A 25,198-nucleotide genomic window follows, 5' to 3' on the forward strand; every position below is an offset into this window, starting at 1 on the left:
TTGTAGTTGCTGGTGTTACTTTCGGAGATAATTGATGATGGTACGTGGCACTATCACTCGAAGAGTCTTCATGAGTGCAACTTTCGTCGGTGTCTTCGCCGTCTGTAGAGTCACAGTCTGCAATATCGAGTGTTCCAGTTGTTTCTAACCACATGTCTGCGCCATTTACATGCTCGTCTAGAAGTTTAACAACCATGTTTTCATCCACTTTTTCCTCAACTAATACTCGCACTTTCCGTTCAACAGTACCTGAGAAGATTTTACCCACAACGCTGATTAAAGAGATACCTCTGTAGTTGTTATCTTTTCTGTTTCCATGTTTAAAGATTGGTGTGATTGCTGCTTTCGGCCAGTCTCATTGAACCTGTCCCGACTCCCACGCCATTTCAATTATCCTGTGTAGCCATGTAAGACCTGACATTCCTGTTTTTGATGAGTTCCGACTTAATTTCATCCACCCCAGCCGCTTTATTGCGCTGCAATCTATTGCAATAAAGCGGCTGGGGTGAATGAAATTAAGTCGGAAATTGTGTAATGAATAGATTTTTTTGAGCGATGAGTTACCACAAAAATTGTGCCATAGTAGATTAATATACACATATTCAGCGTTTGAAGTTTGAACCCATCACCTACCGACTTCGTGTCTACTTCGCAAACAAGTATCACACATCTCTTTTTGGAACATCTGTAGCATGTGATACTTCTGCTTAATAGCTCCATAAATGTATTAGGAAATGAACTGTTCCCAGCATGTTTTACTCCTGTGACATTCCAGCTTGGGAGTGTCAAAATATTTGAATGTCCAATAACTGCTCCACCGACGGGGGTATGAGGTCTTCGTCGCAGTGCTGCTGCATCGCGCACGGAGTCACGGAAGCCGACCCTCTGCCTTTCACTGCGCGGTACGGGCTTTGCAGCACGTTCGTTACGCACATTGTGGACGGTTGATCCTTATGGACGGAGTCGCCAGCGGGAGTGATCATGCTCGGATAACTGAACCAATTAAAAGGATTATTCGGGAGCCAGAAACCACAGCGGTCGGCGCCAGTAAATTGCCGGCCACGCATCGGATTACTGGCGTGAAGGCCGTCTGCGGCCAAGCGTGCATGGCGAAGCGGGGCTGGCGCAACCACGTGCCCAGCACGGAGTCCCCTTGTTTATGAAAGGACACAATCGTGGATGACGCTGGCTGTGGCTCTTTTGAGGCTGAGCGGGAATAACCTTAAACAATAAATTACGTTTTAACTTTGAGGCAACAGTATATTATCAACAAAAACCATAATTTAGAAAATATATTTTAAGAACATCTTTTATGTTACACCGCTTCATAATTAAAATGCATATATGTGTTCATTACCATGATCAGGTATTTGCCACACATATACTACATAGAACCCGAGACAGAAACCAAGAGGTAGGTTGAGCTCAACAATTTTGTACTTTTAATAAACCTTGAATAACTGTAGATATGATGTCTATTGTTAATACTATAGTAATTATTCCGACGTACATAGTGGAATTTTAGGCTGATCTTGCTCTCTCGAAACAATATTTTCTCATTAAAACACAGTGTCTGCACTTAGAATTTGGCCAGGAGCCAGCGCGACAGACCCTAAGTATTTTCTTTCTGAAAGTATATAATACTCTTAAGGAAAAGTCTTCATTACACAAAAACGAACTGTAAGAAAATGTTGTGCCTCCTCCTCCGATCATATTGTAGACATCACGTTAAGGAGTTGGGCATCCTGACTACTGCTTCACAGTATATTTATTCGCTCATGAAGTTGGTTGTAAATAAGCCACTACATTTTCAAAGGAACAATGGTGTACAAAATTACAATAACAGAAAAAAGAATGAGTTTCATTACCGCACATTAAGGTTGTCAGTAGCAGAAACAATTGGTGCACTATGCTGCAACCAAATTTTTTTTTTCACTTCCCCAGTGATATAAGATGTCTGACAGACAGCAAAATAAAATTAGATAATCGAGGGAGTTTCTCCTTGACAACTCCTATTCTGTGGATTCAAATGGTTCAGAGTACTATGGGACTTAACATCTATGGTCATCAGTCCCCTAGAACTTAGAACTACTTAAACCTAACTAACCTACGGACATCACACAACACCTAGTCATCACGAGGCAGAGAAAATCCCTGACCCCGCCGGGAATCGAACCCGGGAACCCGGGTGTGGGAAGCGAGAACGCTACCGCACAACCACGAGCTGCGGACTATTCTGTGGAAGAATCTCTATTACCGTATTGTGTAAAATATGGTGGTTGGGAATTACTAACATCGAAATGTCTTTTTTTTATTTTGTAATAAAAAATAAAAAATAGAAAAGTTATAAATGTTCAGTAAGTAAACATATACACAAATTTCTATTAGAATATAAAATGACTCGTTCCACATCATTACGATCCATCGTGACAAATGAGATGTGGAACATGCGAAAACGACTAACTACTGCGTACCATACTCGGTCGCCAGTCCTCAAAGTACAAATTTTGGAAATAGTTCTCTTACTTGAAGCTGATCTAGTTAATTAAGTTATCTTTGAATGAATGAAACTTTAATTTTTAGTACCATAATGAAACTCACAAGACATTTAGCGTCAGTTCTATTTATTTTATTTATTATTATTTATTATTTATTTATTTTGTTAAGTTATTTTATTAATTCATTTTATTTATTTATTTCTATTTATTTATGGAGTTACTTATTACTCTCTGATTTAATTCACTTTTGTCTTGTGAAACTAAGCATGTTAAATTAACCACGTGCTACTGCAATACGACCCATCACATATGTACTTCACCACTTCCTTTTGAAAATTTACCACACAAAAACGTTCTGCTTTTTAGACAACAAAAAGTATGTTGATAGAAGTTAACCGAAATCTTTTTTTAAATTTCTGTCTCTGGTTTAAAGAAATGAAATGATCGTGTGGTGTTGTTGGCTGGGAGGGCCCAATCGGGAAAGTTCGGTCGCCGGGTGCAAGTCTTTTTACACATCGGGAGACTTGCGCGTTGGTGATGATGATGACAGGATGATGAGGACAACACAACATCCAGTCCACAGGCGGGGAAAATATCCAAGCCGACCTGTAATTGATCCCGGGTTCGTTGCATGAGAGACAAACACGTTACTACTCAGCTAAGCAGGCGCGTCTTTGCTGTAACAATACTAGAACGAAATAAAATGTCAACAGCTTTCCTTTTAACGAAATGCACTTGAGAATATTATATAAATGTGATTGACTGAGCCATGCGTTTCTCATGCTGGTGCCATCTTTATTTAACATCTTGGTCTTACCATCTCGTCATTTTTATTTCAATTACTGGTGTCACTGAATTGCTGTCCTGCCTGCCCGTGTGCGGCAGCAGCTGCGCGTATCGATAAGTGCACTGTCGTACTATCTCTTGGCGACCGATAGTATTTCCGGGTCGTCATGTGTCTGGCAGCCAGTTGGAGAAGGACTAGCAGGGTGGAGATGGAACGCGGCAGAAGTGCAGTCGCGGATGAAGCCCCACTGAGGTACGCTCAGCCAGTACCAGTGGGGACGACCGTTGGTTGGTCGTTCGGTTGGTCGTCTCATGGACGACCTGTGTTTGGGTCGGTTCCTTCCTGTGCAGAGATGTCGGTCGTGTTCCCACTGTGTGGTTAGGTACGAGCAAGTGTCTTCGGGACGTCGTCCGTCCGAAGGAAGTCAGTGAGTGGGAGACGCTCCAGCAGGGCAGTCGCGACGGAGAAGCAGTCGCGGACGGAGCAGCAGTCCAGTCGGTCGGTTGGCGTGGAGCAGCAAGCAAGCCCCCGTCGCGCTGAGTCGGTCTGGAGCCGCTGGTGGAGTGCACGCGCGGTTGGAGTGTGAGGTGCTGCTTGAGAGTGCTACGACGTGCGTCGCCCACCGATCTTGGACATGACAGTTGAGTCCTCACTTAACTAACTATCGAGCTTCAACTGTTTACATTTCTTCGTTTGATCCTGGTTATCCCTTTTGGGACATTCACGCGAGCAACATCGTGTGTTTGTTTAAGTCAGCTAAGATTCCAGCCGTCTTCCTGTGAAATGTAACTTAATTTATTCCCTGTTACGTAAGTTCACGAGCGGTATCTTCTGCCTTGTGGCCGTTGATGTTCCGGTTAGCTTCCCTGGTTGTTGACGAAATTTGTTGTTGATGTCCAGCACGGTTTGTAGTTCGACAGCTGAGGTGTTGCTGGTCGTTGTGGGCGCCAATATTCTGTGTGTCGTTGTATTGAAATCTTGTGGTCGTTTTGTTGGTTGGGTGAAGCGGAACTGATTTGGTTGATTGCTCGGTCGGCTATCTGTCATTTGGGTTGCCTCCAGATTAAGAAGTCATTGGGCAGGCTGCCTGTCTCACCTAAACGGGCGTTAGTGTTACAGTCCCATGCCAACTATTGGAAACTTCTGAGCACCGTTCCTTGTGTGTTATGTGGTAATTTCCCTGTTTGGGTTTTAATTATATGGTTCATGTGTGGCTTTCAGCCAAGTATCAATATCTCTTAAATTAATGTTCTTGTCTTGCCCTTAAGGCATGAGATTGTTATTCTTTATTTTATATGAAATGTTTTAAGGTACGGCCTTCTGCCTTTTGATTGAAATTCTTCTTATTGCTTAATACGCGACCTCCAGCCTAGTTCCATTAAAATTAAATTGCTAAGTCCTTCAGCCGATTAGATTGAAGATTTAGAAAATACTTTTGGGTGACATCTCCAGAAGACTCTTGCGTGTCAATTTCTAACTTAGGCCTTGCGTCTTGGATTTTGAGTGTGGTCTTCAGCCAATCTAAAGCTAATCAAAGGAGGTCGATTAAAACTTTGAGTGTTTTTCATCCTTGTGTAATACTGTGTGTGAACAAATAAAGTTTGTATGTTGAGTGCAACTGACAGCAACCTACTTTGGGCTCCATTCCACAACCTAATCCCCTCTGTCCTGCTACGCCAGGCACAGACAGACAAATCACATCATACTGTTTACCTCTTGGAAACAGTCTTGATGTAACTAAGATGCAATATCTGTACCCACGACTGCAATTTATAAAAGATACTTGCTACTGCAAATGGTACTAATCGTCGCCTTTCTCCACAAAATGCACCATTTATAAGCACAAAAACTGAATTTTGCACAGTGCACCATTACGTGAACTTTACTCTTCAACTGCCGATTGGCTACTGTGTCCGCTACTGTCTTCCAACTGCACTCTTCGGCTAGGCAAAAAAAAAAAAAAAAAAAAAGCACTCCGTCTTCAGGCCACAAGTGGCCCATCGGGACCATCCGACTCCCGTTTCATACTCAGTTGAGGAAGCGGGTAGGAGGGGCGTGTGGTCAGCACACCGCTCTTCCAGTCGTTATGATGGTTTTCCTTGACCGGAGCCGCTGCTATTCGGTCGAATAGCTTCTCAATTGGCATCACGAGGCTGAGTGCACCCCAACAATGGCAACAGCGCATGGCGGCTGGATGGTCGCCCATCCACGTGTCGGCCACGCCCGATAGCGCTTAACTTCGATGATCTGACGGGAACCGGTGTATCCACTGCGGCAAGGCCGTTGCCGGCTAGGCAAAAGGTGTTCCAAAAAAAACAGGCAAGGCCAGTGGTGAACTTATACGACCTGTGTGGGGCAGTCAGCCTATTGCGCACTTCTCCCAAAGGAAAGGTGTTCTACATACGGAAACCACAAGGGGAAAAGCATAGCAGTGGAAAGGCATACCGGCTTCCCTTTCTATACAATAAACCATCCTTTCCCAACGACGAGAATAGACCACTAGAATTGTGGTTGTCGCAAATAATCGCTTCTGTGGCCACGTAATAATAAATTATTAATTGCAAAATACTTTTAAAGCAAGCTTACGACATCCCTTTCACAGAATTAATTACATCGACGTTATAGCTAATAAGTTATTAATTTTACTAAATTACGTAAAAAAGATATTCTAGCACTGCTCCGTTTCAGGGTTTTCCTTTAAAATTAAATATTGATGTAAAAATATGTCAAAAATTACTACATATTCAGAGGAAAAATGTTTGCAGGGTTAATATATATTCAAATGAATAAACTGATGGCCATTGTTAACAGATTACTATACGCATAATAAAACCTTTTGTGGTGCCAGTTTACAAGGACAAATACGAGTTTCATGATTGGTAATATAAGTGAAACATTCCATTGCTTGCGGTGTAGTTAACAAGTCAGTATTCCTTTAAGAGCACCTAATTAACACCGAAATTGGACGACAGTAATTTGCCAGTCACAGTGTTGCACCTTCATTCCGCAGAACACAGAGCTTAATTACCACCCGTTTGTTACGCTTAGTGCGCTGCTAAAAGGAAACTCGGGAGGGAACAGCGTTATAACCTAGAATACACGTTAACGCGCTTGCACGAACGTACAACTGCACTCGCCCAATTACACTCCAACAAAGACATGTGCACGTGTTTCTGTCTGCGTAACCGAGCCGGCACGGTAGCTGAACGTGTTCGGCCATGGGGGTGGTCACCTTCTGTAGTAAAGAAACTGAGTGATGTTTCTCATCGATCGGCTTTCAAAGATGTAATGCGACATTCGACAGAACCACTGATGAAAAACCGACGAAAAAAGAAAGCAAAATAAAAAATACGAAAACAACAACAACAACAACAACAACAACAACAAAAGAGGAAGTTCTCGACGCGGAGAAGAAAGAGTGGTGACGAGTATGTGGCCTTGTGCACATGCATAAACAGTCCGCATTGTAGAATTTCCGTTATCAGTGAAGAGACACCATCTTATCCTCGTATTTACATGCGTTTTAGTCTTGTAAACGTATTCATCATATCAATAAAAATGGTTCAAATGGCTCTGAGCACTATGGGACTTAACTTCTAAGGTCATCAGTCCCCTAGAACTTAGAACTACTTAAACCTAACTAAACTAAGGACATCACACACACCCATGCCCGAGACAGGATTCAAACCTGCGACCGTAGCAGTCGCCAGGTTCCAGACTGTGGCGCCTAGAATCGCTCGGCCACCCCGGCCGGCCATATCAACAAATGGAGCTGAAATAAATAGTGCGAAAAACGAAGTGAATGTACAGCATGTTGGAGTCTGTAATTACAGTACACACAACATTGTATAGGCATGGAAGAGTCGGTAACAGGCTAAACACATATGTAACTTGAGGAAGCCAGTCGTGGAGTTCTCTTCAGCAGGAGAATCATTCACAGCGACATGTAGCAAGAGAACAAGTCAAAATGCAGTATCTCCGTTTTGGAAACGATATAGTGAAAAGCACACTGCTGCTAGACAGCAAGTTTCGGGACTTAAAAACAACTACAATTATTTGTGGGCCACTATTTCGATTTCTTGTATCGAGGGACTGCAGAAAAATAGCTGATGAACTACGAGAAGACTTTCGCCGAGGTACTGGACATCATTTAAGTGGATAATGCCAGTATCAATAAGGTACAGGCAGCATAGAAAGTACCTTATTTAACCAAATTACGTGAAGAAAGAAGACAGGGTTTGCTGAAGGAAACAGACATTGGCAGTAAAGGCACTGGAGGAAAAGTTTGCTCTGCGACGAGACTAGAGTCAACCTGCATGGAAACGATGGCCGTATCGTGGTATGGACAACTTGCGGGAAAGTAACAGAGAAGGTACTGTGCTCCCAACAGTCCCTTTTTGATGGAGCGCTATAACGCTGTGGGGACACTAGAACAGGTGAGAGCTACGTCAACGTAACGCTAGATCCTCATGCACGATCTTTGGCATAGCTTGAAGAAAAGTTTTATGTGAAGCACGATAATGCTTGTGCCAATGTTGCAATCGCAGTGCAATATTTTCTTCGGCGCCGCTATATCAACGTTCTATAGTGGCCAGCATGTAGTAGCGATCTGAACCCCATATGGCATGCATGGGATTATTTAAAGAGAAGAATGCGAATCACCCAGTAACGCTGCAGTCGTTACAGGGAGCCTTACTAGAGGAGTGGCAGGGAATATCAAAGGATTTCGTTCATAAGCTACTTCAAGGTACGTAGAGACGCTGTACTACCGTTATTGAAGCAAGAGGCGATAACACGGGCAACTGATGTGTGTCAAGTACAAGAAAATGTTGGGTGAGATCCACTTCAGTCTCGTGCTACTTTACAGTTTTTAACATACAGCAGGAAGGGTAAGCAGATTACTTCTAACGGTTATACTCTTTGCCACCTGAGAAGTGGTGGACAATTTTGTAGAGTAAGTCGGCCAACCAGTATGTTTTTCTGTTGTTTCGCGTAGAATTCTGTGATCGTCCCTTTCAACAGCCCTTGGCAGATATTCTTTCTCTCCCTTGTACAGTGATTCCTCGTGTTCCACCTGTAACCACAAGTCGTCTACGAAATGTTTCTTCCTTATTCTTGGTCATAAATATTGTTTTGGGTACAGTGTTGTTGCAGATGTATAAAAACAAGAAAAACAGATTATAGAAAGCAGTGTCTCTCGAGTCACAGGGAACATCGCGACCACCTATGACCACATGATAGTGAGTAACACATAAAATTTTTTATTATATTTTTTATTTTAATTTATTTTACTTTTGAAGATTGATATTTGAATCTGGATTCGCGGGTGGCTTCATTTCGTTAGTCGTTTACTTGCTACACTTCCACGTAGCTGTTTATTTACTTCAACTACTATATTACATTACCGATTTCAGGTCTGTACAACAACATCACCACATGTCTACACTGCTGTTTATTATAACAACTGTATGGAAATCTGAAGATTGAATTATATAATCCCGATTTCCATTACGTAATGTGAGTATTTTGCTAACGTCCTTGCCGCAGTGGTTACACCGGTTCCCGTCAGATCACCGAAGATAAGCGCTGCCGGGCTGGGATAGCACTTGGATGGGCAACCATCCAGTCTGCCGAGCGCTGTTAGCAAGCAGGGTGCACTCAGCTCTTGTGAGGCAAACTCAGGAGCTACTTGATTTGGAAGTAGCGGCTCCGGTCTCGATGTGCTGACCAGATGTCCCTCCATATCCGCATCCAGTGACGCCTATAGACTGAGGATGACACGGCGGCCGGTACTGTTGGGCTTTCATAGCCTGTTCTGGAGGAGTTTAGTTTAATTTGGATTTAATGTGAGTATTTAAAATGGAAAAACCCCTTAGTGGAAATTTACCCAGTATACGATACTCCAATGCATTTCGGTTTTCTGCTCTTCACCCCTTGAAAAAATTACCCGAACTCTAGGTACAGTAGATAACTTGTTGCACTTATGAATCAGCGGAAGCAGTTACTTCTCTAATTATTCTGTAATAAATTAACATGAACATCACTGTCTGTGAAACTTCCAGAAAATTCTTCACAGCCTCCAGGTACACTTTTTTCTCTTCTCTTCCTATCGCCAGTCATGTTGCTATTAATATCATTTCTTTTGATTAGTTTTGTTCCACAATTTGTCTACTATTCCCATCTTTAACTTCACATCCAGGTCTGCAGTTTGACCCAAAATTTGAAGAATGAACATTTTACGTAGTTAGAATCGGGTGAGCTGACGCTATCAGGCACCAGAAATAAAAATCTCCTTATAATATTAACTAATAACTATAGTAATCATCACTGCGATTCTACAGCAATGTTCCGCAAACTTATATTACTCACGGTACAGCCAGATAAACCTAGATTCAACATGGCACAGCAAAATGTCTCTCCCCTCAAAGTCGTAAGGTCTGTTAATGTAATTACGAATTATTAAGTCGTTAAGTAATCAAATATTTTCCTTCTCATTCTTCCACTACTTCTTCTTCTTATTATTGTCTTCATTATCATTATTATTATTATTATAAAACAGAAGACTCACGTGCCTATTAACAACTTACATCCTTACAGTCCTTAGAGCCATTTGAACCATTTTGAGAAACATGTACCGATATAACCAGCTTGTAAACAGAACACAGCAGGTCATTGTACCGAAAGGGAGTGTTATAGGACCATAACTTTTCGCAATATACATAAATGACCTAGTGGGTAACGTATGATGTTCCAAGAGGCTTTTCACGGGTGATACTTTTGCATACAGAGAAGTCTCAAATCTAGAAAATTGTACCAAATGCAGAACGACCTGCATGGGACAGGTGTTGGTGCAGGGTTTGGCAGTTGGCACATAACAGAAACAAATGTGACAGATTAAGCATAACTAGTCAGAATGACTAATTACTGTATGATTACTCGGATGCACAACAATCACTGGCCGCGTTGATACCCACAAAATATCTAGTAGTATACTTACGTAAACATTTCAGTTGGAACGACCACATACAACCAATCGCAGCTGAGCCAGACGCCAGACTGAGAGGCAATTGAAGAAATTCAAGAAATGTAGTCCACCCACAAAGGAGGTAATTTACAAAATCTGTCTCCGACCAATACATGGGATCTACATCAGATAAAACTAGCAGAAAAGATACAGAAGATCATCAGGTTTCGCCACAGGTTCAATTAGTAAGCGCGAAAGCGTCATGGAGATTCTTAGCGAATTCTGGTGGCAGACTCTGCAAGAGAGGCGTTCTTCATGACGGTGTGCTTTAGGGGAGCCAAAGTTCCAAATCTGTGTTTTCCAAGAAGGATGAACCAAAATATTTCTTCCCTTTCGCATGTCTCGCGAAAGATCATGATTGTACAATATGAGAGATTCAAGATCACAGGGCTGCTTACCAAGAATCGTTCTCCCGGCATATCATTTGCGACTTTAACAGAAAAAGAGAGAAGTAACAGTGACATATAAAGTACCCTCCGTCACACACCTTAAGGTGGCTTACGGAGTATAGATGTAGACACACACGTTCACAGATGTCCGTACGTCCCATATATTCGGCGTCACGCAAAGTTAGTTGCGTCGCATTTATACGTCTTACACTCCAACGGAGTGCTGCTGTGTGCTTTTTTCTCAGGGAACGACCTCACCCTCCGGCCACGCTCATCAGTCTTCTGAGTGGTTTGATGCCGTCCACCATGCATTCCTCTCCTGTGCCAACCACTTTATCTCAGAGCACCACTTCCAGCCTATATCCTCAATTATCTGCTCCATGTATTCCAGTCTCTGTCTTCTTCTACAGTTTTGGCCGTCTACAACTCTCTCTAGTAGCATGGAACTCATTCCCTGATTTCTTAACAGATGTTCTACTATACCTACTACATCTACTATACCTACTATACCTTAACATCATCTACTCCGTGATCATCAGTCGTAATGTTCAGTTTCTCACTGCTCTCATTTCTACTACTTATGTTTACTTTCGTTTTTCGATTTACTCTCAGTCCATTAGATTGTTCTTTCCATTCATCATATCGTGCAATTATTCTTCACCTTCACTGAGGGCAGCACTGTCATCAGCGAAGCGTATCATTCATATCATTTCACCTTGAATTTTAGTTCCACTCCTGAAACTTCCTTCCCTTTTCATCATTTTTTAGATGTGCAGATTGTACAATAAGGTTGTAAGACTACATACCTGTCTTACACCACTTTTACTCCGAGTACTTCGTTCTTGGTCGTCCACTCTTGTTATTCTCTACGGTCGCGGGTTCGAATCCTGCCTCGGGCATGGATGTGTGTGATGTCTTTACGTTAGTTAGGTTTAAGTAGTTCTAAGTTCTAGGGGACTGATGACACCAGAAGTTAAGTCCCATAGTGCTCAGAGCCATTTGAACCATTTTTTGAACCCAGGACCTAGGGCGTTTTGATTACGAGTGAATGACGCTGCTCCTAAATCCCTAGAGGAAGAAAACTTGTTTTTCGTCTTTAGGTCTTCGGTCTGCTGACTGGCGTGATGCGACCTGCTGTGAGTTCCTGTTTTCTATAACTCTCTTCAGTTAAGTATAAAACCTACAGCCTAATTCGGGGCTGTTAAAAAGCTGCGTTCAGCGAACCTCATAATGCGCTGGAAATCATTTCGATATTACACAAAGGCCAAGTCTATATTGTGGTAAATAAAGCACGTTTGTAGCAGCAGCAGCGAAAGAAATTGACCGTTAGTTGTCACTTAACTCTGCAACCTACTCAACTACTTCCTATTCAGATATTCATTATCTGCAATGTCCGCCTATGTTCTTCCAGCACAGTTCAGAATACTCAACACAACGATTTAATTGCAAATAGTTTGAACAGAATACTGTGTGCCGGTGACACAGCCTGATTCTTAGCTGCACAAGTTACAAACTATTTCAGTGGTAATACTTTTCCGCAGTGAATGCTATTAATTGGATTGAAGTTTCACTGTACTTTGAGATGCCACGGGAAAACATTGGATGTGATGTTTGGTCTGGAATCTATTCATTTACCCCTCTAGTATTTTACGTGAATTCGACTTGTTACCCTTTTTCCTGTCAAACAAAACGATAGACACCGGTTTGCTACCAGACAAAGTAACTTCGGTCCAAAGCTTAACCAACAACGTACCTCATGTAAAACGCCTGTATCAGGAAGTAGCAGTCTGACTAGGGTGTGTGAATCTACTGTATAGCAGCCCCATCTTTCTGGTCCTGCATCTCAGAATTCCAGCAACACCTTTACCACTTGCCAGACTTACCTGACCTTACAAGCAGGACAACCGCAAATACGTTGTTCACCAGCATACGATTTCTGAGAACGAATGTGCTACGAAAATAACTCTTGAGGAGTTATTACAGCCGGAAACGGATCAGAGACAGGTCTGTTAGAGTTTAATATGCTGCCGAGGCCCAGTGTCCCCCAATTTCGTATATGTACATTCGTTACAAGCCGCTCAAAGTTACAGATGCTTCGATTAGGATTCACCGTGCTCTTGCCAACGTAACCCTTTAATGTCGCCCCGATACCGTTGATACACAAATGAAAGTTACTTACATCGCAATGCGAAAATTCTACTATGCTTTGAAACTTTACCTGCCACTCGGGTCGTGCTACCACAGCGCCAGCACAAAATAACGAAATTCTTTCCCTGTCGTCACTAAACGGTCAACGACGAGAAAGTCATAACGAGGCAGTAAACATATGAGTTGTATAGACAACCAACTTACCTAAATGATTTGCAGTAATGCCATAAACTTTGCTCATTGTCTGTCGTCGTCTATTACTGCAAGTTTGTCATAAAATCCAAACATACCTGCAATCACAAAACAACTTTACTTATTATGTGACTTGACTTGCTAATACCTTATCTATGTAATACACTATATGATCAAAAGTATCCGGACACCTGGCTGAAATAGACTTACAAGTTCGTGACACCTTCCATCGGTTATGCTGGTTTCAATATGGTGTTGGCCCACCCTTAGCCTTGATGACACTCTAGCAGGCATACGTTCAATCAGGCATTGGAAGGTTTCTTGGGGAATGGCAGCCGAATTACTGCGCTGAGGAGAGATGTCGATGTCAGTTGGTGAGGCCTGACAAGAAGTCAGCGTTCCAAAACATCCCAAAGGTATCCTATAGGATTCATGTCATGACTCTGTGCAGGCGAATTAGTTGCAGGAGTGTTATTGTCATGCAACCAATCCGCCACATGCCGTGCATTATGAACAGGTGCTCAGTCGCGTTGAAAGATACAATCACAATCCCCGAAATGCTCTTAAACAGTGGGAAGCTAGAAGATGCATAAAACATCAATTCAGGCCTGTGCTGTGATAGTGCCGGCTTTCGCCATACCCACACGCTGCCATCAGATCGCCACAATGTGTAGCGTGATTCTCACTGCACAATATCGTCCAATGTTTACGCTCCTTACACCAAGAGAGGTGTCGTTTAGCATTTACCAACATGATGTGTGGCTTATGACCAGCCGTTCGACCATGAAATCCAAGTCTTTTCACCTCCCGCCTAACTGTCATAGTACTTACAGTGGATCCTGTGTGATGGTCTGGATAGATGTCCGCCTATTACACAATACGACCTTCAATGTCGGCGGACTCTGTTAGTCAACATATTAGGTCGACCCCTAAGCTTTTGTGCTGTACGTGTCCCTTTACTTTTCCCACTTCACTATCTCATCGGAAACAGTGGACCTATGGGTTTATAGGAGTGTGGAAATCTGGCGTACAGACGTATTGTCATACCCAATCGCCTGACCACGTTCGAAGTTCAAAAATGGTTCAAATGGCTCTGAGCACTATGGGACTTAACTTCTGAGGTCATCAGTCCCCTAGAACTTAGAACTACTTAAACATAACTAACCTAAGGACATCACACACATCCATGCCCAAAGCAGGATTGGAACCAGCGACCGTAGCGGTCGCGCGGTTCCAGACTGTAGCGCTTAGAACCTCTCGGCCACCCCGGCCGGCCACGTTCGAAGTCCGTGCAACACTTCGGACTACCCCACCTGGTCAGAAACAAAAGATTTCCGCTGCTGCAAACTACGCAGTATTTTAGCTTAGGACACTGATCGGATCCTCCTTCCGACGTCGTGGCTTCATCCGCATGCCGGTGCCTTGCATTTTTACGGCCAACACTACCCTGGTCTACGTCAATGGTGGGTTCTTCTACTTCTGGCACTTATGAATTTAGATCAAACAACTGAATGAAATCTTGAATGTATCTTGGTTCGCTGCTCGGATCACATACTGGTTTTTACAGCCACTATTCTCACAACAGTGCTTATACTTGCTCAGATCTTTCTTTCATTGTTTTAACGTATTCATCTACGGACGAGGAGTACCATGAGGGTGGATAGTCGACAGACATACCATTGCCATATCTCTGATCGTCGGCTGCTTAAGACCATGCAGTACATGGGTCTCCGTATAGTTGTGGTAGAAATGTGTTTCTCCGCGTTCTCATCGACGGTGATCCCACCCCCAGTAGTCGACCGCCACTGTTCGCTATCAAAAGGTTGTGGATATCCTCTGCGGCGATTTACGCATGTGGAGTCTGAAATATTGACGATACGCCCTAGACAGTAGTGACCCTGAAAGGCGACTTTTCGTCCAGTCTCCGATATGATATGACTCATGCATCTTCCAGCAATTACCATCCCACGCTCATTGTTCTAAAACTCGCGACGTGTTTCCACGTTCATTACGTACTTGTATATAACATAATTAACGAACGGTTTGTTTACACTCGCGCCATAGGCAGAATCTAACAGCACCATTTGTGTGTCATAAACGCGGTGTTTTCAAATGGACGAAATTTCCCTTGATATGTCACTCGTCTTCACCGATTCTGTCCATGTTTATATTTTATTCAGGGGTTGTCCAGAATTCAAAATGATAGAGATGGGAGCCCCAAACGGACAAGCGTTTAGAAAAATTCCATTTTAACCCCGGTCAGACGAGGCACGAGCCATCCATGATAGCGTAGCCTTCGGTCGGCGGCTGGCGAAGAGAAAAGAGTACAGAACAACAATGCGAGACTCTTGGGATCGAATCCCTACATGGGAACCTTTTTATTTACAATTTTTGTGTGACACTTCTTCATATCCCCCTCGAACGTCGACTTCTTCAGACGAAATCAACTCATCATTGCACACTATTGCGATAAAACTTTCAGTACATTCTTGTGTTCCAATTTGAACGTGTACCTCAGTTATTACCGCGGAATTTTATGATGTGGTCGGAACGTTTTCATCTGAAAGATGTAAACATTAGTCTAGTTCTGTTTTCAGTCGTTGCTTCGACGCTTTGCTGTGGACGCTATCATCGTATAGCTACTGATTTTCTTCTGCCTATGTTCCATGCAAATCAATGTTTTCAGTTGTCCTATCAGAAATTTTTGTTCAACTCGATGTTTTTCACAATGTTCTCACTGCATTCTCACTACATTCCAAAAAATTAACCTTACTTGGTCGAGAACTAACAAGCGAATGTGCTCCGTAAACATAGCGTTACTGCCAACAGCCGACTGACCAATTGAACTTGCAAGAGGCAACTTTTGTTCGCGTGCAGTTGTCTAGGGCTACTCGAAGGTCAATATGAAAAGTAAGTCAATACGATGTCCTGTACGCTTTAATTACAGTTCCTTCTTGGAATGTTATTTTCAGTGACCTCGTGGACGATGTAAGTACAGTCGTTTCTTGGAAATTTATTAGTAATCCCCAGTTTTTCATCGCTTATCTTTTCATGGTTTTCATTAAAATATTCATAAATACAATATGCTGAGCATTATTTCCGTTTATTTGCATTATACGTAGTGAGAAAGATGAAAATTAAAAAAAAAGGCAATAATGACGTCTAACCCCCTCCGCTCGGGTTATCGTTCTGTACCCTCCCGTGGCGGCAGCCGCTGCCTGGAGACTACACTAACATAAAAGGCTCCTGCCTCGCCCAACCCACACCAAAAATGCTACTTTTTATCAAGCCTTGGCCATCTGGAGTTGCCAGTTCTATCGCTGCATACACCGTAAACTCAAAGAAGTCGGTGATGACCAGTAGATGTCGTCCCTTTTTCTGTCTGTTTTAATGACTTCATTATGGCTTATGACGGAGCACTAGTCATGACATGCGTGTTTTTATATCTTTGTCTCTCAAGCTTCGTAAGTCCATTAAATGAAGAGGTGTTCCAAAAATTAATTTACACATTATTATGACAAATCATTAGTAGTCTGCAGCACTACACTTCAAAGTACAAAAGCTACACGACACTATTTTTAAACGTAGTCACCTAGTGACTGTAAACAACGGTCGAAACATTCTCGTAATCGTTCAATTCCTTGACGATAGAAATCCGCTTCTAGGTCACTATGCCATTCGGGGACCGCTACGCGGAGGGCCTCATCGTTGGAAAATCTCTTTCCCACAGGAAGTTCTTTCAGGTTGCCTAAACGATGGAAATGGCGTGACTGAAGGTCTCCGATTCTTCCAGATCAATGTAGTTAGGTCTGTGCGATCTTGTTCAAATAGTTGGCATCAATTGACTACGGTTGGAGGCGACACTGAATTTTGCCAGTATACCGCATGCTTCAACTTTGGAGAACGTTTCTACTTTTCACGCCATTTCACTCCCACAGTGGTAAACTCCTGTTATTCCTACGACAACAGACCTCCGTCTGCAGGAAACCCGGAATATGTACTTTTTTCTGGCAATACTCCACTCTTGTTGCTTCACGTTCCTAACTCTGAAGTCTCTACATTTTAGGATTACTTTGTTCTGTTTTTAAATAATTTGGCTCAAATGTACTTTGAACAAAGCGTTGCTACGTCTATGGCTTTAATAGTTTTGCTAATTTTTACGACAGTTGAGCAATAAGTAACGCCCCACATTTTTTTCTCAGAACATATTTGTTGTGGCCGAGCGTTTCTAGGCGCTTCATTCCGGAACCGCGCTGCTGCTACGGTCGCAGGTTCGAATCCTGCCTCGGGCATGGATGTGTGTGATGTTCTTAGGTTAGTTAGGTTTCAGTAGTTCTATGTCTAGGGTACTGATGTCCTCAGATGTTAATTCCCATAGTGCTTGGAGCCATTTTGAACCATATTTATTATTAGGAGTCAGAATTTGGTTACAATATACATCAACATGTCTTGTCCATCTCCTGTTTTTCTGCGTAGTCACCAACACGCTCTATGGCTGTACGACAACGTTGTGGAAGAGCATGTATTCCCTACAGGTAAAAGCTCTAGCCCTGTGGGCGTAGCCATGTTCTCAATGCATGACTGACACTCTCGACATCTTGAAAGTGTATTCCACATAGAGAATCTTTAAGCGGCGCAAATGGTGAATGAGGCAAGATGCCCAGGGGCCGCGACAGGACGTCCCGGTCGTGGCTGATCGTGGAGCCCTGTTTCTGCGCTTCCTGAGGCCGTAACATTCTTTATTCATCTCCCAACTGTACTCCTGCCAACTGCAGCATCGCCATACACTGCTCACAAACGATTATGGGTGTTGACCACTGTTTCTTTTTCTGCACAGAAGAATTCAATAACAACACGATGCTTTTAACGTGAGTCGTACGTAGATGCCATTTTGACGCTGTACTATGGCTCTTCCACCTGCCAGAACGGTTCGAAACTTCACCGGCGCAGAGAACCAACATCAAATGCAAAGCACCAACAAGGTTGGTTGGTTGGTTGGTTGGTTTGGGGAAGGAGACCAGACAGCGTGGTCATCGGTCTCATCGGATTAGGGAAGGATTGGGAAGGAAGTCGGCCGTGCCCTTTCAGAGGAACCATCCCGGCATTTGCCTGGAGTTATTTAGGGAAATCACGGAAAACCTAAATCAGGATGGCCAGACGCGGGATAACCACTGCGCCACCCCGCTCGGTGCCAACAAGGACTTTCGCCTATGTATATTAATGGCTTTTTAAAAAAAATGTGGGGCATTACTTATTGAACGACCCTCGTACATTCAAAGAAGGTTTCACAGCAAAAACAGTTCGTGGATGCCTGAGAATAAGATAAAAAAAAGGAAACTGTATTCCCTTACTCACAGCCAGTGTGGAAAAGGGGTGTAAATGTAGCTCGCGTCTGCAGTAAAACACTGCACGGGCACCCTGGATGCTAGAGCCAGACCTTTTTCACATTTCCTGCTACAAGCACGCGGACTGATTTTGGCCACCAAACATTAGCAATGGGACATTCTCAGGACCAAATGGCTACAAAACTGAGACCTTCAGTCCCAGTCACTGCCAATACAGCCGATGAAACTCATAAGGTCTCAATAAAGCTTTCATATATCCACAAAGGAATTAATGTAGTGTGGCCGCCAAAGGCTTTACCAAATACCGTCGATCCATTAATGTGTGCTGGTGATTTTAACAGCCACCACGAGCAGCGGAAGTAAGCACAGAACAACTACTGTGATAAAGCACTGGTTGACTACGTTGAAAATAACAACTTTTATTTAGTTTTTGACGTCAAGAATTTATATGCATGTAGATAAGCTGCCTAGATTGAATTTTAGAAAGGCAAACTGGTAGTGATTCTCGGACCACATGAAGAAATATGTTTGTTTCATTCCACCAGAACCTCAGAGCTGCAGCCGTTTTGTTGGAGCTGTTTTCGCATCTACTAAGAAACATATCGCTCGTGGTGTTATGAGTGAATACGTCCCAGGGAGAGTAAACCAGTATTAAATATTTAACAGAATTGAAGACAATGGCACTGCACATTGGTTCTGATTCCGTTAACTGGGTGGCTCCTTTAATGAATCTGATCGGAAGACAAGTATTTCAGTCATTCCTGTTGCTATCCATATCGTAGAAACGTCCCGGGAAAAACAGCGTGCCTCCAGGATGAAAAAACAGGTAACGAATTACAAATTCCAGTCTCCGAACCATTCAAAGTTCACTTGCCTATTCATCCCAGATGAAGCAGCAATAGCTTTAGCAGAGGTTAAAAGTGGTAAGGCTCTGGATGTCCCATAATATGTATCCAAATTTTTATTCCATTTTGGGGAAAACGGCAAACATTGCCTCTATTATCCTGAAGACAGGAACACTTCCCAAGGATCTGAAAAATACAAAAATCGTGTCAATCTTAAAACCAAACAAATTATCGTATTTCCTCCAGAACTTTCGGCCAAGTCCCTTGCTTAGTCGCACGGAGAAACTGTTGGAGAGACTTTTTTACAATAGAATTAGTATCCTAGAACGCATTCCAATAGAATAAGCGGGATGTAGACTTTCACAATGGTTCCTTTCCAGGAAAACAAAATATCTGTGGCCCTTATCGACCTTACGGCCGCATATTGCACCGTCTGGAGGGCAGGGATGATTTACAAATTCCGAAAATAATTAAATGCCGAACGACAGCATTTATAATCAGTAACATGATTGCGAGGGGCCGGGGCTAGCAGTGTATTTAACACTAAATTTTTCTATAATCTTCATACGGAAATGATGCTCTAAGCCCTCACTTTTCTAACTTCGACTTTTGCTGTTGCACATGGATTAAGAAGAAACGCGAACTGACTGTAATCGAAACTGAAGTGTGGCAGGAAAGAGTTGGGCACCTGCAATAATTTAATTGGATAGAAATTAATTACATAAAGGAAAGTTTCATTAACGTAGTGAGAAATGAAAGGATTGTTCTACCGATTAATAGAATGAAAGTTCTGTCCAAAATAACAATTTGATTTATTATGACTAAACTCAAAATAATAAACAAAAATACATGAAACATTTACAATACGTCAAATCGGATACTCAAATAAATGCTGTGAAGGTGAAGTTGTCCGTAAACTAGCTTGAGACGTTGATGAACAGGTGGTATGTGGAACCAGTTCCTTGCAACTCAAATCTTAAGAGAAACACCCAACCAACCCAACATTAATTGCTGCTACAGTAGTGAGAACTCAGACAATGAACATCCAAGACAGAACCACGTAAGAAAAGACAGGAACAGGCGCTCTCTGCTGAGCTCTGATTATCACAAAGCAAAATTCCCTAATCTGCGGGGCTGCGGACATACATTACCAAGCTGTCTTCTTAACTTCAAGGACACGATCTGGCGTACCGGAAGCGATGGCTGGTTGCTTCGATGTCCCGTCGTGGTGATGATAATGTCGCGAGTATAGCGCGAAACAAATTATCCTGGTCTGGTTGTTCCAGACTAAAGACTTCCTATCAATATAAATGCGCCCCTGAGGGAGACGAAGAAGGCTCGCCACACAATCACTGACGATACAGTGATTGGTTTTAACAAGCAAAGTCACGCAGTAACTCCGATACAGTTAACTTTAGCCAAAACTTCTCAAGACGGACAACATAGGCCGCTTGTACGCAGAACGCTCAATTGCCAACTGTACTCGGAAAGTTACATTGAAGTCGAAACTTCAGCAGCTTCGTCAAACAGTCACAATTAAATGAAAGTATATTAGACAGCCAATGGAAGGCAGGCTGTCCAGAGCAGCGAGAGCTCAGTCTTGTAACCTACCCCGACAGAAAAGCGAGAGTCGAATCCACAAGAGCACCCGTACAAGCTGAACACAGAACATTCCCGCCCCCACGACAGTGGCTGTGGTTATACATTCCAATCAGCAACACGAAAACCGGCGGAAAATTCCACTCTATTGCCGACGCACTACTATTCCACGCCGGCCGAAGTGGCCCTGCAGTTCTAGGCGCTGCAGTCTGCAACCGCGAGACCGCTGTGGTCGCAGGTTCGAATCCTGCCTCGGGCATGGATGTGTGTGATGTCCTTAGGTTAGTTAGGTTTAACTAGTTCTAAGTTCTAGGGGACTAATAACCTCAGAAGTTGAGTCCCATAGTGCTCAGAGCCATTTGAACCATTTTTGAACTACTATTCCACCAATGGAGATACTTGGCGCCAACTTCTGCGCCGATTTTGCTACGTCACGGAGCTATCCCGTGAGCAAGCCAATCACAGTTATGATTTTGCAGAAAACGCGGGAATTTTCCCGCCAAGACTGCCTGGGACACAAGTCATTCCTACTCCTCGCTGGTAGCCCGCCAGAAAGTGTTTTCACTTAGTTTCTGCGAAGTAACGGAATCTCTAGCCCAGCTGCTCCGTCAGATCCCTGTAGGCGTGTCGCCCCCGCTCTTATGACAATGTTGGCGTCTGGAAAGCATCCACTCGACTCCCTCACACCCGTCGGCTTAACCCTTTCGAGATCAGCAGAACCCGCCTGTCACCAGACCACCCGGGTGAGCAGAGACGCTGCGTGGGAAGTCCGCGTGTGAAGGAATAGCATTTTTTCACTGCATGCAATTACAGAGAAAAATCGAATTACTCAGAGTAAGATAGAAATATAAGAAGGGGCTCATGCCACCTCTCATGATAAGTACTCGGTACTTTTAGATTTGCCCTGGGTGAAAATTGAAGCTGAATAAGGAAACTGAATAACAGCCTGCCACAGGTCTCAGTTCCCACACATCTCTCATTCAGCCTTTATATTTCTCATCTACCAAAAGCATCTTCAAGGGAATTCTGCTATGCTGACGATGTCGCTCTGGCTTGTCAACCAAATGAGCTTGGTCAGTCAGAAGGAACACTAACAGAAGCCGTAGAGCCCTTAACTCATATTTCAAAAAATGGAGACTGAAGCCGAGTTCCAGTAAGAGAGACTTTTCTGCATTTTATCTTAACAACGACCAGCTGACACTAAGGTCAAGCTTCAATCTGATGGCATATTCTCCGTCACATGGACCCCCACGTATCTTGGCATCACATTCGACCGCACTCTGTTTCATATAAAAAAAAACATCTGGAAAACACATCAGTTAATACAAAAACTCGCAAAAACATCACTCAGAAGCTGTGTGGTACTATCTGGAGGGATTCAATGGAGACTTTGCGTAAATCGGCTCTTGCGCTGGTTTTCTCGGCAGTGGAGAATAGTACTTAAGTGTGGTGTGGTAGCTGTCATACGTGTCTCATCGATACGCAGCTGAACAAAACGATGCACATAATTACTGGCACCGTCAGACCAACTCCTGTGTACTGGTTTCCCAAGCTAAGCACTAACTACCCACCACAGATTAGCAGAACTAAGACGGTGCTTAGAGATTAGCACATTATACAAGAGAATAAACAACCACCCACTATTTACAATATACATGTCTTACGAAGAAATGGGTCTCGTTCGAGACATCCGCCACTACTATACACTGCACAGGTAGCTACAATTACCACCAGAGTAACAGATGTCTGGAACAAGAACTACCAACACATCAAAAACTACCTATAACGGGAATGGTTCGAGAAGTATGTGATACTGTGGGTGTCGAACTTGACAGGAAACTGTGAGTTAAGTGAAAAACAATCCACGCGGGATGTGGTCGGTGCTCTCTCTTACGTTATAAATGGGTGTTGTGGAGTCTTCGAGCTGTGACTGTTGTGCACTGAAACAATATATCAGACATATACGAGACGTGTTCGTCCTACGATGCTATAAGGGCACGTCAGTGCCACAGCGGTGGAATGGATGAAAAACCTAGATATCAGTATTTAGTGTATTTACTTTTGTTTTGTGCACTGACACTCATTAAATATTGTAAACGTACTGCACGTGTGTTCCCTACGAATGACGATGAGTGTGAAAAAATTTTCTCATTTAAAAAGTTTGCTGTGGCAGTGTGCCACCGGAAACCGAAATTATTTGCCAAATTTATAACCCACTCCAGTTCTGTCATTTTATTTCATTACACCATTGTAATCTTACAAACGAACAAATGAAACCTGTCACCAGCGATGTTTACCGTTGACCGAAATAACGTTCCTCAGCACTGCCTCATCGTGTTGTTTTACCTGGATTTCGGGTTGAAGCCACTTCCTTGGTTTGACGTTTATAACCTAGCGAAAACCACTCTCTAAATAAGGCGATCTACATTCACTCAGACGAATTAACCTTCATTTTGTCTGTACTGAATGCATTGCTAATTGAAGTGAATACGTAAAAATCTGTGTCACAGTAATGATATAGTTTGACGTTAACATTACAACAACGAGCGCCTTTTGTACAATGGGCCACCTTCCTTCATCAGCTGTTATAAGGACTCTTTAGTTTGTGTGGAATAATCTTCATGTACCTGCGAAATGTACACAAAGTGTGAACGTCCGTACCGCAGTCGTAAAGCTGCGTGTAAAAATGGGTCTAAGCACTATGGGACTTAACATTTGAGGTCATAAGTCCCCTAGAACGTAGAACTACGTAAACCTAACTAACCTAAGGACATCACACACATCAACGCCCGAGGCAGGATTCGAACCTGCGACCGTAGCAGCAGCGCGGTTCCGGACTGAAGCGCCTAGAACCGCTCGGCCACAGTGCCTGCGTGTCATTTGGTACTCAGTCCTGTTGTAACTGTTCTGTTTTACTTTCTGTTTTTCTTTCGTGTGGTTTTGTTGTAAACTTTACTGTTTTCCTATTCTACACTTATGGGTCTGACTGGGTTGTAATGTTTAAAATCAATAACCCTGCATACTAAATAAATTGTCCTATGAAATTCTATATTGCACAGTGCAGTGGACAATGTTACAATGCGTGATGTCACGGTTTGTGACTTGCGATTGCGACACACGAAACTAATAGAACAAAAATTCTGCATAAAACTACACACCGAATTTTGAAAGAATAAATGTTCTTAATGCATCTACATAATGCCCTAAAATTTTACGTACACTAATTGAGTAAAGTAAATTCCGAGCATTAAATGAAACACAAGTAAGTGTAACACTGCACTGTAAGAATAAGACCGTCTGCATAAGAAATGAAATCTCAACTGAACTTCACCTAAACCGAACCTGATAACAAGACTGAAATGCAGAATTGAACTGTAATTAAACTGGCCGTAACAAATTTTCATGATTTACCTTGTGGCAACAGAAGCTAGGTACTGCTCGAAAGTGGTGAGAAAAAAAAAAAAAAAAAAGAAAGAAAGAAAGACATGCCCAGTGCAGTGTAAGGAAAATCAGCTACGCCAAGCACATCATGCCTTACCTAGAATGACTGTGTTCCACTAAGTGCAAAGCGGCAGCACACAATTACAAAATAAAACTTTCCTGAGCAGAAGGAGGTAGAGACTTGACTTATTAAATGATTGTAAAGGATACTAGTGGTCGGAACCTGATTCCTGAACAACTGCAATTATCTTCACAAAAATCACATCTTATCATAAAATATTACTCTACCGTGAGATTAGTTAACGAAATGTTAAAGGAGTGGTGAGTCTATAGCTCTGAGTGTAAACTATGTGAGCAGATAACTTTGGTTAATCACGTCTGAATAATCAACCAACTAACTCAGGCCAATAAAGAAAAATCACGAGAACTTCCGTTTCACAAACTCACGATACAGTACGCTCGAGCAAGCCAGGCAGCGACAACATTACCTGAAAATCTTCACACTTCTCAAATCAGTCTTCACAAAATCGTATTTCAAAAGCAACATTCTCTGCGCTTGCGTCTCTGTAATGTGCTAGGTATTTCTAGACCACTCAGCAACATAACCAACACCCGTCTCACATACTTCTCAGTGAATGCTACTGGTAACGATAGTACTACTGACAGTTAATATATTGTTTGTACTCAGAACCTCTGTAATATATCGACTCTTTAAGAATATCCAGTGTGGAAATATGAAGCATAACATATCGAATAAAATCAGATCTGAATCACTTTCACTGAATACCAAACAATAAACTAGGAACCTTTATTAGGGCCAGTAATGTATCTTCACATTCCCTTTAAAAGTCGGTACTTAAAGAGTTCTCCTACTTGCATGGTAGTTGTGTACCTGTGTACTGGTGTGCCATTTTGTACATAAAATGACAA

This window comes from Schistocerca cancellata, chromosome 6, assembly GCF_023864275.1.
Source record: "Schistocerca cancellata isolate TAMUIC-IGC-003103 chromosome 6, iqSchCanc2.1, whole genome shotgun sequence".
Lineage (NCBI taxonomy): Eukaryota > Metazoa > Arthropoda > Insecta > Orthoptera > Acrididae > Schistocerca > Schistocerca cancellata.